Source organism: Pteropus medius, unplaced genomic scaffold (assembly GCF_902729225.1).
Source record: "Pteropus medius unplaced genomic scaffold, Ma_sr-lr_union100, whole genome shotgun sequence".
Lineage (NCBI taxonomy): Eukaryota > Metazoa > Chordata > Mammalia > Chiroptera > Pteropodidae > Pteropus > Pteropus medius.
The window spans coordinates 3,156,882-3,169,041 of NW_024351729.1; the positions used below are offsets into that span (position 1 = coordinate 3,156,882).

Below are 12,160 nucleotides of genomic sequence, written 5' to 3' on the forward strand. Positions count from 1 at the left end.
ACTCAGTCATTGATTTCTGACAGCCGTCTGGGGGCACTGTGACGTCAAAAGGAGCAGCAGGAACACCTGTCTCTACTGGCACCTCTACTATTGGCAAGTGGTGAGTCACTGAATAGAGGCCACATAATGCCTGGTGACAGAAGGTGTGATTCACAGGTGGGCGGAGAGAGTCTTCAGGGTACTGTTGCTCACCTGCCACATCTCAGCATTCATGATGGATCATTGGGTCCAAGTGGGGCTTGGAGTGGGGGCAAATTTTAATGCACATCGGAGTCTCCATGAATGGTAGATGTGAAAATGTAGGTGTCTCTCATCCATGCAGGATTAGTTGCATTTGTTCTTGAGGTGTGAATGCTCACTCTGCTGTTTGTGATAAGGGAGCTATTGGCCACTCAGACCCCTACAGAGCACATCAAATCTCACTTTAGCCATTGGTTTTCTTCACAATGGCTTCAATCAGAAATGTTAATAATGATTATTTCTGAGTCAGTAGACCTCTCTCCTCTTCCTTCCCCTGCAAGGCTGCGAAGAGGCCCTAAGGTCTTCAGCAGAAGAGAAAGGAAAGGCAATGATGTCATACTCATTATTATTAGGGATAATGTTAAAAGGCTGAGGGTTAAGATGCCAAAATCCTTAAGCCCTGCCTTAAACACTATACTGTCATCACTTACCACCTTTCAACTCCTGGAATGGGTGGTGTTCCCTTCTGCCTCAAGAATCTGCACAGCTAAGACTCTAATAGGCAAGGTAACTCAGGAGAAAAAGGAGGCTCTAAAGATGTAATTTTGAAAAGACTTTTCTGAAATATACCTTTCCTCATGAAGAAACAAAAAGGGTGGTATCTGTGGAAGCTCTAAGGCTGGCCGAAGACCAAGACTTGGGTTTAAAAGGCTATACTCAAAGAAAGAATGAGTAAATGACCTAGGACAAACATGAAATACACATGGGGGCCTTCAAGAAGAGAGTCAGGAAGGTTAAGACTTAGAAAGAACAGAGATTTTTGAAAAATGTCAAAGAGGACAAGAGGCTTTTAAAGTTATTGTCAGTGCTTAGAGTTTGGAGTGATAGTGCAAGGTCAATGAGCAACAATGAAAAAGCCCATTCTTTCAAGTCCTCTTTTGCATCTGTTTCCTAGGTTAGGTAGAATGCTTTTTAGCTTAGGAAGAATGGAAGAACAACTCGTAAGAGAGCAAAGCGTCAGAGAACATTGTTCAGATTTTCAGGTCTAGACACCTGTGTCTAGTTCGTATAGAGACATAAATCACTGTGTGACAGCACTTGAGGCAGCAGAGACAATGGGGGAAATGCTAGCACCCCTAAACTGGATACATGTCTCTATTTTTAAGAAGGGAGGGTATATTATTAAACAAATGATTTATGTACATTTGAAAAAGTCAGCGAAGTTGGGAATGAATGTCACAGTCACAGAGTTAAGGGAGTCTAGAGGTAAAGACAAAGCTGAATTGGTTAATGAGAGCAAGATGGCAGGTAACATGCACAAACTTCGGTATGGGCAATCTGTGCACAAAGAACAAAAATCCTTGACAAAAAGCGGGGATTGTTGTTTTAGGCCTTCATGGTAGATGGGAGGAGAGACTGTGTTTCTCCTGAAATCCTTCCATTCAGGTCTCTCCTACTACCTGAAATACAGCCAGCTTTTAGAATTATCTTTCTAGGGTGTGACTCTACTCTTTGTCCTTCTTCTCTTTTAGCATCTCTCAAAACCTAACTAGAATTGATAAATTTGGCATAATGTTTATTTATATTAGGAAGCAATTGAGAAGAAATTATGAAAGGTCTGGTTAGAAACTGTTGGAAAGGCAGCTGAGACCGGATTTGATAAACATCTGCTTCCTGGTCACCTTGGGCAAGCTAATGGCCCTAATTCTTGGTTTTATCATCTCAGAAATGAAAACAATAACTAGGTGGCAATCAGTGCTCTCTCCTCTCCAGATTGCCTGCTCTCTCCCTTGTTTCTTGCTCTGTCCCTTGTTTTCTTTGGTCTATTCTTGGGGTTTCCATTCATTTTATTTGTAGCTTATTACCCAGCATATTTTATCAGGTTCACAGGATTTTGTTTCTTGACCACTCTGTGTAAATAGCAAACACTCTGAAACCACTGAAATGTGACAAGAAATGAAAAGAAAGCAGAAATTCAATCAGAGCATGGTAGTTCTAATTGTCTGTTGTTTATACTGTTGTAAATAATCTCAAGGTGCCCTTACACTTGCTGCATTTCCTCATAGCATCTTTCATCCCACACAGTGTAATTGAAAGGCACTGACTGAAAAGGGATGCAGGTTCTAGCAGGAGCTTTGCCACTAATTAGCATTGTGACTTTGAGCACTTCTCATTTACCCTGGCTTTGTTTCCTCATCAGTGCAGTAAATGAATTGACCTATATTATCTCCCAGGTCCTTTCCAACTCCAAAATTTTAAAAGGTCCATGATTTCAAGCCAAAAACTATATTATTGAATGAAGCGACAGCATGCATAAGTGCAAGTTGATTAGGGAAATGGCATAGAATTTATCTCTTAAATTGGCTTTCACAATAATAAATTACGGAGTAAAGATATAGAGAAGAGAGATACATTTTATGTAAGTGTTCAAGGAAGCATAGCTTATTTCAAACAATGGTTTCTGAAAATAACCTTTCATTCTTTGCCCTTATATTTTTCCTAATGGATGGCATAAAATGGATACTCAGCCTGAATAGTGGCTTTCATTCAATTTTAAGTCACCCCATCATGTTGTGTACTGCTGCTTTCCACTTTAGCTGACATTGCAGGATGTAGCACAATGCAGAGTGAAAAGTTAGAAATGTGACATGGCATGTCGGAAACAATGCTTGCTTTTCGCAGATTAGTTATCATTTAAAGCCTGGTATTTAGAACCATCTTTAGATAATTCAATAGCTCTGCGTCTCTGGTAGGGAGGATGTCAACCTGAGTTAATTTTTTTTTTTCTTATCAGATATGATGGGACAAGATGACGTTAAAACAGTTGAAAGAAACTGTTCAGAATGCATATGAAAAAAAAATCAAGCAAAGCTTTAAGGAGCTTAGAAGTTGCTTGGATTGATTTACTGTGAACACGGAATTCAAAGAAAAAGTGATAATTGTCACAGACTGTTGTCCAGGATAAACCTAGATATTTGCCATTGTTAGTCTTTGTCTTGATACATCAGTTTTCTGTGACATCGCAGTCTACTAATGTTTACTGACTTCGAATCTTGTGAAGGAAAAAGTGTTTTAAAGTGACTTATTCATTTATTTGTTCTCCGAGTTGACTCAGGCTCACTAATCTGTAGGTACAATAGAGTCACATTATCAGTAATGTTCTAAATTTACAGACTCTCACTATCACCTGCTCAAGGCACATGGCATGCTCCCCTGAAATGGTAATTCCAAGTATTTCTACATGTGCCTGCGAGATACCCAAACATCAGATGGCTGCTCTGCTCTCAAATCAGGCACTGCAGCCCCCTAAAAGGTACATGAAGGACAAGATAGAACCCTCTCAGTGGCCAAACTGCAGGATGGTCTGTCGCAAAATGGAGGATGAGACCTCTCTCCCACTTTTTGTTGGAATCTTTTAGGGAACAAACATCTGGCACCTCTATCAGTACGAAGTTTTATGAAACAGGACATTGGGGTTTTACCTGGAGCTCTGTCTCCTCCTGGATGCCAGACAGGTATCCAGGGGGAGGAAATAGAAAGAGGTGGGTGCCAATGTCTGGGTCTTCTCCTCAGCAGCCAAGTCATTGTTTTGGAGTCATGTTTCATTGTCTTAGGGTTGGCTTTCTCTGGAAAATTCTTCATCCTCTGAAGCAAATAAACTTCTGACAGGTCCTCTTTACCAGTTTGCCTGAGATGTCCAGACAGAATTTTCTAAAATACAGTAGCAGCACAGGCTCAAATTGGGATTCCTGACACTGTTTATTCAATAAACATTTCCTGAGCATATTTTAAGTGTGAAAGGCTTTCTTTCTCCTTTATTCCTCTCTTCTCTAAAGAAATTTTTTTCTTTGAAAGATTGGTTTGAGTTAAAGAATCGACATTTAGGGACTCCTATTAACTGAGACCATGAAACCATTTTCAAATAAAATACAATTAGAGAGGGGATATACTTTTGGAACATGGGTTTCTCCAACCAGCGCTTTTATATATATAGAAGGCTATTATTAAACAACTTTAATTTAACTGGCTGATCAGACATCTTTGTAGAGAAACAGAAATAATAGAAAAGTGCAGTAGTATTCAAATTCTTCAGAACAAGCCAACAATGGATAAAGTATAATCCAACTTTTTCCTTGGTGTTTGAGTGGATCTATGTCTTGACTGGGAAAGCAGATTTTGGTTGTTTTAAAATTGTCCAGCATTTTTATTGATATTTCTCTTAAAATCTGAACATTATTTTAGCAACTTATTTTTCATATAATTCTGGTGCAAAATTATTTTAATGCATTTTACAATATTACATTTTGCTTGAATGAAGTGTGAAATATTTACTCCTGCATGTATGTTACTGTTAAAGTTACCTGCATTTAAAAAAGAGCTTTGCGCTCTTAACCTTTTATAAATTGCATGTAAACGTTAATGAATTACAACGTCAATTTAAACATGGCTAAGCACTAACACGTTTTATATAATTGCTCACATAACATTTTCAATTTCAATAAAGAATGCCTGTTGTCTAACAGTGTCCTGCAATATATGGTAGTCTTTCATACTAATGGCGAAATATTGCTGCCCTTTATATTTGGAAATGATAATAATGATGAAGGTATGTCGAGATGTACTTACCAGATCAATATGTGATCAATAGTTCACTGTACACAGAGTAGAAAATATTGTAGTCACTATTGGCAGAGTCTCATATTGTATGTAGCATTGTCTTATAGTTGAGGATTTTATATACAAATCAGTGTATAGACTCAAGTAATCAATCAAGAAATAATCTAATTGATGTACATGTATATGCAGCACCTTGATCTTTCATCGTGTCAGACCTTTGTTCAAAAGAATGTGCTGCCTCTGATTGCTGTGGAGTTGTATGGTCAACTTAAAGTGAACTTCTTTATCATTTCTTTATCCCATCTTATTTCTGTTGGGCTCTCTAAGCTGCTCAGGCTCATCTATTATCTCCTAAAACATTTAACTTAGACAATTTGTGTTGAATGGCATTGCCTTTCTATATCTCAGGTCCGTGCTTTTGGCAATACCCACTGTGGTCCAGTATTGACATCTATGCTCATTTCACAACCTGACACTGAGCTCTGTTCTGGGGATAGTGATATGAGCCTCTTACGGTTCAATGAAGGTATTCGGAGAGGTCTCTGTTGGTTTTGTCTGCCCACTCTGCATTATCCAATCTCCTTTATGGTCCTATTTTTGCTTTGAGGAAATACTCTTCCTCCTAGATATAGCCATGCTAGGATTGTCAATCAAGACCAAAGGAGGGGCCCCAGCCCAAGCTCTGCCATTGAGATTTACAGAGAAAAAGAATCTTGAACAGAGAGAACAAAAACCTGAAAATAATTCTAGGCCATTCACCCTGATGGTAGTACCCTGAGATCGTAACCACTTGATCCTGCTACCATAAAATCTGAAGTTGCTCAAGTCTCTGCCCTTTGTCAGACTTGGTTCTCAGCTTTTCCATTCACTCTGTACACAATTTCACATCCTTCCAATGATTTTCTTTCCAGATTAAATAAGCAACAGTTTTTTTTTGCTGCTTTGTGATCAATAAACTACAACCCATGGAGAAATAGGTAAAATGGCATAATTCAGAACAGTAAATTCTCCAAGAAAAGGTAAGAAAAAGTATCTATTTGACTTTTAAAAGATGTTTTTAAGTTTTCTGAGGAAACCGCATATGCGATGAGGTTTTCCATCTCACGATGCTTCATTTTTAAACTGGTGGCCTCAGTACAATGAAGCCTTGCTCATTAGATTTCTTATTTTGGTATTGATTTTGTCAGTCTATAGTGAATGAAATGGTGTCATAAAAGCCAAGTTTAACATTTATAGTATTCTGTGGTAGCAGTCAACAAGTAAAAATGTATAAGTAGTAAATAATAACAGTTCATGAGCAACTAACATTTTAAGTCTTTTTGAATTATGATTTTAATTGCAAACACTTTCAAACTTCATAAACAGAAATTACCATTTTCAGAATATCTAAGAAATCCCTCAAGATTTGAGAATGGAAAATGTTGTCATGACTAACCAACAGGTCACACAGGCAAATACACATTTTTGATCTCAGTGACGTTAGATGGCTATCTTTACAAGTGTTGCTAAACAATTATGTTTTAAAAAATATTTTACTATAGAAAATTTTAAATGCACAGATAAATATAAAGAATATTGTATTGAATCCTCATATACTTATGTACTTTGCTTCAACAAGTATTAACTCATGGCCAATTTTCTTTCTGTATTCCTCCTTGAAGTAAGGAGTTCCCTTCTCTGATTATTTTGGAGCAATTCCCAGACTTCCTTTTCACTTTATCTGTAAATATTCCAGAATGTAGCTATAAAACAAGAATTCTCTCTCTCTCTTACACATATCATGATATAATGATCACAACTAGGAAAATTTATTCATTCGTCTGTATCATCAATATACAGCCAGTATCCTTATTTCCTGTCTGTTCTCTTGTGGGAGAAGCATTAGGGTCTCCAGGTCACATCCTTTCAGCACCCTCCAATTTCAGCCTCACAATTTTGTGTGAGCTTAGGCTCCTTTTTGTGGACAATGTCTCACTCTAAGCATGAGTCCCATGTCTCTCTGTGTCAAAGGAGACAGAACACCATTGGGTGCACAATGCATCCCAGAAGGGAGGGTCATAAAAACCTGGAGAAACACTGAACCAATAGGGAGGTGGCCTGTGGAGTGGGGTGCAATGTTTATTCATTCATCCATTGATGGACACTTGAACTGCCTCCACCTTTTCGTTATTGTAATAATACTGCTATGAATGTGGGTGTATAAATAATCTCTTTGAGACCTTGTCTCCAATTCTTTTAGGTATGTGCCCTAAAGTGGAATTGCTGGATAATGTAGTAATTCCATTTTACATTCTTATTGACAGTGCATAGGATTCCAATTTCTCCACATTCTTACCAATACTTATTTTTAGCCATTCTATAGGTGTGTTTTATTCTCTTCTAATCAATAACATTTTCATCCATCTTTCTGTCTTCATGTCTATCTTCTTCTCTTTTTTTAAAGAAACAAGATGGTCAAGTTTTTCCAAGATCAGGGTTTTTCTTATTACGTGTCTATACTACCAATTTACAATGTGAGACTTATAAAAACCCCAGTCCAGAATGTGAATTGCAGATATCAGTGCATTATGAACATATGATATATTTTATCCTTTTCCAGATTACATATTTCCTACCTTTGTTCTTTGTAAAGGCCTAGAACAAAGAACAAAGCAAACAGCAAAGGAGCACCACTAGCTCATAGTTGCCGCTACATTTAAACCATAACTTCTTAGAGAAGAGGCTGATTTCAGGTCTGGGACAGGAAATGCACAAGATGAACATGGAAATCTTGTCATACTTGAAAGTAAAGCCACTATCAAAGACTACTGGGATCATTTCAAAAAGGCTCAGGAATCAACATAAGCAGGTTAACACTGGCTAAAGGTGAACTAATTTATGCACAAATAAAGATAACCATTTCCATGGATTAAAATATATTAAACATATTTAAAGAAATAAATTCATAATGATGCTGGAATAAATAAGAAAGAAAAGTTTATTAGTCACTTTTGGAGGATTCTTTGAGTCTGATTCACTATTTTGAAAGCTGATTAGTAATTAATAGAATCAAGTTTTTCTTCTGCTTTTTCCCATACTAACTGTACCTAAGGTAATCAAATTATTGATGAGATGGTTTCTCTTCATAAAATATTCTAGTTAATAAATAAAAAAATATTACAGTAGCATTTTTCAACTCCTAATTACCTGATAGAGCTGGGCATTGAGCACCAGTGCCTGCTACCATCACGAAATGGATGATAACTGGACATTATGTGATTCCCACTGGGAGTTCACAGAATCACTTTGGAAGGAGTCTTGTTGAAAATAAAACCCAAATCTCAGTAAGCCTGTAGATCTACCTTCAATTTATAAGAAATATGGGTCAAAGGGAACAATTGTGTTTTTCTTAAGTTAACATAATTAACTTCAGAAAAATAATAGACATCGAGACTGTGAATGAAAGCATATTCACTGAGCAAAGTAAGCCTAGACTTCTCCAGAAATTTCACACAAAAACACTTAAGTGTTTGCCCAGCTCAGATTTTTTTCTTAGGAAGGGGTTAATGTTAGTGGCAAAGAACACTTTTTAAAAGAGATTGGCACTTAACATAATGCCTATTATTTCTCCCGACCCTTTGCATCTTATCTTCTTATGTTGCTTTTGGTTTTGTAGAATGAAATGAAAGAAAATTGTGAGCACTCTGTAGTACTATGTGCTTGGTTTTAGTAATCTGAGTTGACTCAGATATTTTAAATGTTTTCCTCTCTGAAAAGGAGGCAGCTCAAATAAAAGGCCTACAGGGATAGGGGTAGTTAAATTAGATTCTATAGTGTTCAGATTCTTGACTACAAGAATAATCTTCTTAATAATCTTGTCTTCTGACCTTATATAGTCTGAATTCTTTGTTCTCTATCTGTTGAATGCACACACTTTTCAGTGAATAGTGAAAATCTGAAAATTTTGAAATGCCAATTTACAGGTTACTTGCTTTGCTTAGAAACCAAGGAAGAATTCTAAGAGTTTTCCCTTATGTCAAGTCCAGGAATATTTGGATATTACTCACTTTAATGATTAATACAGGATTATTTTTGTATGAGAGCAAGCTGCAAACTGCAAGATGCCTCATAATGAATCTTCATTTGAAGACAAATTATTTATTGCTTGTTTCAAATCTACTCATGACTAATACTTATTGCTACAGATTTATTGTGTGGTGTCAGTTCATTCCTTCAAACATTTGACAATTATTCATGAAATATGTATTGAACACCAGCTATGTACTGGGTATTGTACTGGGTCATGGAAGGAACTATAGCAATGAGCAAGATCTACACATTCTCTCCTCTCCAGGAGGTTATAGTTAGATGGGTTTTCTAGGCAAACATATGCCAAAATGGCACTAAAAGTACAAAAGATTTATTGGAGGAAATACTCATGAAAGATCATGAAGAAGGAAAGGAGTGTGAGTAGATGAGGAGAGCCTCGGATCATGATATAGGTCTGACAGTGTTATAAGAAGAGAGGAAGGGAGGAGGATTGGGTAGAAGAGCTTAAGTCTATAGTATAGCTCTGAGAAACTCTCAGCTAGGCTGGTAGGGAGCCCTGAGAAAAACTTGCTCATTAGAGGGGTACCAGCCGGCCAGGAATGGCCCAGTTCTAATACTTTTGCTGTGCTTAGTCATTGACTAAGAGCAGCCCTGGCAAAATATGACCTTGGTGTGAGTGCCAAGTATGACCTTGGTGTGAGTGGTGAACCCAATGGAGGCTGTCAGCTACTTACAAAGGTTCTTTCCTGAAGGGTGATCTAAAGGGTGCATTGCTATGGCTTTGGGGAAGCCATGTGGGGAAGTGCAAACACTGAACAAATGGATACAAGGGTAAGTCATGTTACAACAGAAATATGTGGGAATATTTGATGTTATAACAGGCAAAATTTATTTGTATTCATTATTATTTCCCTGTTCCGCTCTGTGTCATAGGGAACAATGTTACCCAGTTTCCCTTATATGTACCAATACCTGGTACATATGCCTTTCAGATAAGTTCAGCCAATGGGACGTACTGGTAGGAGATTAGAAGATGGGGAGGAGAATCCAGGGTATTTCTCCTCTACTCTATCTGCCTCCTCTTGTCTCTCCAGCAATAGCTGCATCTTCTCTGGGTTTTCTATCTCCTATCAGAAAGTCCCTCACTTTGTGATCCGGGTTTTCTCTGAACAGCCACCGTCTGGGCAACATGGCTTGTTGTCATTGTCCTTTTATTCCATAGAGATAATAACAACTTCTTGCTGTTATAAATCTCTTGCCTCACAGTCCCCTATTTATTTTCACAGCTGTTTTCATCACCTTTGTAACTGATTCCTTGTATTATTAAATCCTCTCTGTTTGAAATACCTAGAGAACTCTCATTTCCTAGTTATACCCTGACTGGACAACCTAGCCTGAAAGAGGTCACAGGGAAGATTTTCCTAAAGGACTGATGTTTAAGCTAGCACCTGAGAGATGAGTAGGAGATTTTCAAAATGGGCTGACCATAGTACTATCATTGGGACAGTACTTGTACATTATCTTTCACTTCAGATGATTTGTTAGTTTTCAAACAGCATAGTGGCTAAATGTACAGATTCTGGAGCTGAAGCGAATGATACAAATCACAGCATCTGCTACTTTCAGATATGTGACCTCAGGAAGTTTACTAAGTTCCCTATGCATCAGTGTCCTCTTTTGTAAAATAATAATAATATCACCTTCTATGAGAGCTATGAGAAGTCAATAAGTTAATATGTATAGACAACTTAGTGTTTAATATTATTCTTTTTTATATGCATGGCAAGACTTTGCAGAAGCTTTCCCATGCTAATGTGCACTTTGAGACTTCAGGAGGAGCATATTGTAGATGTTGCTTCATTTTCATCTAAAATCTAATGTTTCAGGGAAGAAGTTGAGGTTAGCTTGATTTTTTGACACTCATTCTAGGTCATCGTCTTTTTCTACCTGGATACTTGTGGGTTTTTTTCTCCTCCTAGAACTTCAATAATTTTATTAGGATATGTCAAGGTGTTGGTCACTTTTGATGTTTTAATTGACATATAGAGATTTGCTCTATGATTTTGCAGGTTTATTCATTTTTTCCTTTGAGGAGAGCTCCCCCCCTTTATTATATCATCGACGCACTTTTCTGTTCTATTATATAGTCTGTGGGAAACCAGCATTTTCCTTTCAATTTACTCAGTGAGTCAAATTGACTCAGTGAGTTAGTTCACTTGACATTTTACGTACAAAGCGGCAGGACTTTATAACCAAGGTAACTGTTTATGGTACACACCATCAAAAGTAAGGCCAAGCTTGTTCTCTCTTTCTTTGGACATTTAATGACCTCTCTAATGTAGATGGGCTCTGTCCAGTTGCTAGTGGGTGTGTGATCAGTTGGAATATGCTTGGTTAGTTAGAAAGCTATATTTGCTGTCATAATCTATTGTCTGTGCTCTGCTCTGCCCCACTCTCTCTCTTTTCTTAGCTCTTCTTCATTTGAACAGTCCATGGTTTCATTTACATCCAATACTAGGCTTTACTCAGTGATTAATGTAGTTCTGGCTGTGGTAAAAAATGAGCTATAAATTTCTATACATTGCAGAAAGAGTAACTGAGCGAAGACCCCTGGGGATTGATTTGCTCATACTAGAGATCCAATCTTACCTGATTCTTCATTGGCTGTAACTGGGAGTACAAGCTATAGAGTGACCACAAAGGGCTACCTGGACTTTATGGCAAAGGCATAGTGGTTAAGAGCATGGACTCTGGAGCAAGATAAATGAGGCTCAAGTCTCTGTTCTCCATTCTCCTAACTGCGTGCTCTTTGACTAATTACTTAACCTTGCTAAGCTTTAGGTTACTAATCAGTAAAATGGTTTTTATAATAATATTTTCTTCATGGGGTTGTTGGTGATTATTAAATTAGATAATGCTTTGCATATTCCCTGAAACACAGAAAATATTCAATATACCTAAGTTATTATTGTCACTATTATTATTACTGGCCAATAACTAAATCGGTGCCATATATTTTATTGCTGTGTCTTTCTTATTTTTATCTAATAAATACACTTATTCTCTTTTAAGACAAAGCATTTGAGTTGCTACTCTCACGTTTGGCTCTTGAGGAAAACAATCCACAATCTGGGTAGGAAAATCAATGAACTGGACATTTGAGCTAGCATTCAATTTTTAGCAAGAATAAACTGGAGGAGAATGTGTGAAGCTTAAAGCCTTATTTTTTAAATGGCTTTGGACTGGGGTATTCTATTTTCTCCTCAAGGAAGATCAATTATCTAGATGTCAGATTTCTGCTGCTTGCTCTTCTATTCTATCCTCTTTCTCTTTT

The 12,160-nt window shown here is 37.4% G+C and overlaps 1 long non-coding RNA gene across 1 annotated transcript in view; it reads left to right on the forward strand.

Annotated features, from left to right (window-relative positions):
- LOC120587483 (uncharacterized) overlaps window positions 1–6,158 on the forward strand; it is a 44,172-nt gene extending 38,014 nt beyond the window's left edge. The window contains exon 3 of the long non-coding RNA XR_005648978.1: window positions 5,709–6,158. This is a non-coding gene — a long non-coding RNA (uncharacterized LOC120587483). The remainder of the gene's footprint in view (window positions 1–5,708) is intronic.
- Window positions 6,159–12,160: the final 6,002 nt, after the last annotated feature.